Consider the following 5,896-nt stretch of genomic DNA (forward strand, 5'->3'; position numbering starts at 1 on the left):
TGTGGAGTTTTAGTAGTATACAAAAATACAATTGAAAGGGTGAAAAGTTGAAATAAATTTTACTTTCTAGCAGGAAAATGTTTTTACCTTTGCACATTACTCCATGGAAAATCAATTCAATGCTGGCACTACATTAGAAATCTAAGTATGAAAGCAATGCTCCTTCAAGAATTCAGGTCCTGCTTGATAAAGAAACATTTTCTTGGCTGCACTTATTTCCTCCTGTGATACTAATAAGTTTCATTTTATTGTGATATTGGCTCAAAACTAGATGGATACATATTTATGTCTGTATATGTGTACTTCTTGTTACATTTGTAGGTTTCATGTTGAAACATTAGATACCTTACATGTTATATTCTTCAATAGTTAGACAATGCCAAGAAAATTTTTGTTCATTGTGTGTACCACTGTTTATAATATTTATATGTCTAAAGGAAGCCATCAAAAAGGCTAAGGTTCTGATAACCAGTTTACCCAAGCATATTTAAAATAGAGGAATTTTAGTTTGATAAACATACATTTTAAAGACATATGTTAAATTTCCTGAAACTATTTGAAGGACAAGTGAATGGATTGATTGCCCTGATTTCAAAAGATAGGGTGGATCTAAGTACAGAAAGTATTAGAGAAATTGAATTTTAAATTGATATAAGAAAGAACACTATGAACAATTTATTAAACAAAATTGAATTTGATAAAAAAGTAGTGACTTTACAGTCACTGAACGTAAATTATTGAAGCCTGGTAGAAAATGTTGGCTTTGGTGAGGGAGTTTATAGAATACAAGTAAAGGAATAAAAAGCATTTATAATCTTGCTTTGCAAGAGTGATTGAACACAATCCATGTGGTTTTAGCCTCACATTCTAAAACCAAAATGCAGCATGTAGGTCTGGATCAAATAAACTTCATAATAAACTTTACCATATCTTTAAGTATAACTACAGTATAATAATATCTCTAAGCTTATATTTTCTTCACAAAAGTTTGGTCTAGTGTGTCCTGTGTAGGAAGAAGTTGAGGATGTGAGTATATATGCACTATTGACATTAGCAAAGCTATGTAAAGGATGCCAGTGTCCTAAACCCATGGTAATGTTCTGTTGTCAGTGAGCCAGTGCAGCCAGTGTGTGGTGAAAGTGTCAACCACAGCTCACTTGTACATGATAACTGAAACCTGAGATTGTTCCCATACAGAGGCCCTCGCCCCAAGATTATTTAACGGACTTTTTCCATTCAGCTACATATAATAAACATACCTCTACATTCGGCTGTATATAGTAAATATGCTAAGTTTCCAGATTGCTACTGTTGCATCTCAATTAGCATTTACAACCCAAACAATTCCACCTTTCCCCTATGGATATCTGTCATTCCTTTACTCTCTATCACCTCAATAACAAATCAATAACAAAGCCATACAGGACACAAGTGTTATCCAAACAAGGATCCTGACTACAGGAAAACTACCTTGGTCAGATGAGGAAAGGTTCCCAAGCAGAGCTTGCAATCAAGGTTAGATAGAGAACATTTCTAGGTGTTAAATATAAAAACTGGAGCAAGCTCTATCTACGGATAGGCAGTTGTGTGTTAATACTTTGAAGAAGAACTTGGAGAACTGAGGAAGTAACATGAGAATGTTATAATTTCAACATGACCTTAGTTTTTAAAAGAAGGAACAATAAATTTGACTACTTGGAGAAAATAGGAGAAAAATTAAGGCATAGATAGATGGTCAAATAACTCGAGGATTCACATTTTTACTTTCAGTTTATGAAGTTTTATGATGATTCCATAGATGGAATTATCCACTCACATCCTCCCAAAGGAAAAATTCTACCAACTTGGATTTTGAAGGAGTTTGACCTCAAAAGCTTAGGACCTTGGAATGCAAAGGACCAACTCCTTTTCTCAGAGAGAGACACAGATAGTTACAGGAGACACACCTATATTGTGTTTGTTTTTAGTTTTTCAATTATTGAAGACTACCCAATGTTTCTCTCCAGAGACTACCACAAAGATGGGCCAGATTTCCAGATATTGCCACTGGATTTGAAGTCAATCCACTTTACATTGAATGTTTCATCATAAAAAACACAGGCTATAAGATTAACTGTTGGCAAATAGGATCTCATATAATTGAAAAGCTTCTGTAAGGCAAAGGATACTGTCAATAGGACTGAATAGCAAACTACAGACTGAAAAAAGACCTTTACCAACCTTACATCTGATCTTTGAAGCCATTCTGAATAGAAATCTGTCTATTCTCTGTTTCTGTGTTTTGTTGATATTTAGAAAAGGTTTTGATTTTGCACATTGATTCTCTATTGTGCCATATTTTTCTGTTAGCACTTTTGGTATGTATTAGGTACAATACAATGTCATATCCAAATAGAATTAGTTTGAATTTTTCTTTGATTATTTATATCCTGTTAATTTTGTTCTCCTAACTTATTGCTTCAGCTAATACTTCAAGTTCAAAAGAAAAGATGGGTTTCATGAACTGTACACTGATGAAGATATATTAACTACATCCTATGGTTTATTATCATCATGTTTATTACATACAACTCAAGGAGAAAAAAGATTAACTAATTTTGATTTTTTTTCCTGAATGAACAGTAGCAGACTGCAGTTATCAGGGAGTTGGAAGCAGTGATTATTTTCTATACATGATCTACATCCATATATGGACAAGAGCAACATCTTACCATTCCCTTGAGTCTAAACTAAGGAAGGTCTTGTCTTTTAAATGGATCTGAAGAATTAGTGTCCTTGATATGTCCATGTTCATGTAAACAATACACATCTACTGTATAATACTCCCTATAACTCTCCCATTTTTTTATTTCTTTTTTAAAAAAACAAATTGGTTATTTTATTTGTTTATATTTCATATGTTCCCCTTCCCATTTTTTCCTCATCAAGCCCCCAATCCCATTCCCCATCCCCTGCCTCTATGAGAGTGCTCCCAGACCCACTCCTGCCTCAGGGGTACTGAGCTTCCCTAAGACCAAGGGTCTCCCCTCCCAGCGAAGCCTGATAAGTAGTCCTCTGTTACATATGCAATTGGAGTCATTGGTTTTTACACATGTAATATTGGGTTAATGGTTTAGTCCCTGGGAGCTCAGGGCAGGGGCCTTTGGTTAGTTGACATTATTTTTCTTCCTATGGGGTTGGTATCCCCTTCAGCTTCTTCAGTCCTTCCCCCAATTCTTACATTGGGGTCCCTGTGCTCAGTCTGATGGTTGGATAGGCTCTGGCAGAGCCTCTTGGGGGATGGCAATACCAGGTTCCCTTCAGCAAGCAGGTGTGTCATTATGGGCGTGGGCTTTAATACCCTAGTCTTACCTGCCTGGAAGTCAGTCTTCTAGCAGCCTTCAGATGAAAATGTAGAACTTCTGGCTCCTCTTGCATACTCCTACCTGGATGCTGTCATGTTCCTGCCTTGATGATACTGAACTGAATGGATGAACCTGCAAGCCAGCCCCAATTCAGTGTCAACCTTTTAAGAGTTGCCTTGGTCATCATTTCTGTTCACACAAGTAAAACCCTACTTTAATAGCAAATAATGAGTAACAAGCAAATAAGCAATATTCTTCCTTAAACTATGCTCCCATTCCTGATTTAAGGTTCCAGCCCTTAGTTTTGTTTCTGACTTCTCAGAACTATCTACTACAACTTTAAATTGAGGTATGCCTTTTCCTCAACAATTGTTTTTACCCTGGTATTTCATAACAAGAATAAAACTATATGACAATATTCTAGGTTTTGTGTGCACTCTATGATTTCACTAATAGTGGGGATGGTTAAAATCATACAAAATTCTGGCTAAAGAAATACTATAAAATAGTATTTTCAGAAAAAAATTGGTATATTTGTAATTTCTGGGAATTGGAAACCTCTCACTCGTGTTTATTTAAGCTCTCTTAGATGAGAAATGTGAAATGCATTTAAATGATGTTACTTCAACAAAATTTATTAGACATATATTTATTATCTATAAGGGTTTCCACTGTCAACCTGAAACAATCTAAAAATTATCTGAGTAGAGAGTCTTTTTAAAAATATATTTATATTTTTATTCTGTTCTCATACCATACATCCCAACCATAGCTCCCAGTCCGCATATCTACCACTCCCCCTCCTAGATCCTGTTCATCTCCATTTTGAGAAGAGAATCTTTTTTAATATTGCATTTTTATTCATGCAAATCAATTTTGAAATTTATATCTATTTGATTATATTCTTTCCTTCCCCCAAGTCATTCCAGATCTTCTCCCCCCCCATACCCAACCAACTTTATTTTCTTTCTCCACAATCAAACAAACCCAATACTGTAAAACCCAATACAATAGCAAACAAACCCAAATCAAGAAAACAAAATAAAGCAATGCAAAAAATGTAAAAAGAAGCAAACAAAATAAAAACTTCCACCAAATGTAACCAAATAAAATCAGAGACCAAACCAAACAAACCAAACCAAACCAAACCAAACCAAACCAAACAAAACAAAACAAAACAAAGACCTGTAGATGTGGAGTTGATTATATTGTTCAACAACTATTGAACATGAAGCCTCTCCTGATATAACCAGAGTCACTCTAGTTTGTAAAGATTTATTTATTATATATAAGTACACTGTAGCTATCTTTAGACACACCAGAAGAGGGAATCAGATCTCATTACAGATGGTTGTGAGCCATTATGTAGTTGCTGGGAATTGAACTGAGGACCTATGGAAGAGCAATCAGTGCCCTTAACCATTGAGCCATCTCTCTAACCCCAATCCCTGTCACTCTACTGAGGAAAAAAAAGGATTCTTCATTTCCCAGCAGGTATAAGTCACAGTTCAGTTGTTTCACAGTTCAGTTGTTAACCTCTACCCTACTGGCTAGATTTTCATTCATTCATTTATCCATTCTTTCATTTAAAATTTATGAAATAAAATGAAATAAAACAAAAATGATAACTTCAGAGTTGGATGAGGCAAGCCAACAGTATGAAAAGATCCCCAAGAGGCCCTTGGTTATGTGAAGGCTAGATGCCCCAGTGTAGGGGAACTCCATGGCAGGAAGGGAGGAATGGGTGGATGGGTGGAACACCCTCATAGAAGCAGCGGGAGGGAGCACGGGATCATGGGTTTCCAGAAGGGACACCAGGAAAGGGAATAACATTTGAAATGTAAATAAATAAAATATCCAATAAAAATGAATTAGAAACTTACTTGTTGCCTCACTGGACACTAGACAAAACCCTAAACAGTTCCATAATATTTAGGCAAAGGATCTGGTACAAAACCATGCAGGTCCTGTTCAAGATACATGAGTCACTCAGCTCTTATAACTCAGGGAATCCAGAAGAAGTAGAGGCAGAAGGAATGGAAATAGAAGTAGATCCTAGCAACATCATCCATATGGTGCTCACCTTAAAGGCATAAAAATACAAGATCCAAAGGTCATGGAACACTACTAATGGCAAGCATTTTGTGGCATGTTTAGAGTCATTTAAAGAGGTCCTAGAAGCTGTAAGGCCAAGACTAAGCTTCATTGGGAACTCCAGCATACAGTAGATGAATTAGGAATCAGGATGTCAGGCATGAGTAAATATGATCTCAGGGAAAATGTTATATGTCACAATAAACTTGGTCAGAAGAGTAGAGTAACTCAAGTTTTGTGGGATCCAATTCATTGCAGTATCATCCTCAGATGCTAAATGTTGAGGTTTGGTTGGGATTGTGTGTTTATTCTGCTGTATTTTAGAGTTGGTTTTCAGTTAAATGACTGAGGTGCCCAAATTCTTCTATTTTAGACAAGGGAAGTTCATTCTGTGCTATCACACATTGGAAGTGTGTGTGTGTGTGTGTGTGTGTGTGTGTGTGTGTGTGTGTGTGTGT

Source organism: Mus pahari, chromosome X (assembly GCF_900095145.1).
Source record: "Mus pahari chromosome X, PAHARI_EIJ_v1.1, whole genome shotgun sequence".
Lineage (NCBI taxonomy): Eukaryota > Metazoa > Chordata > Mammalia > Rodentia > Muridae > Mus > Mus pahari.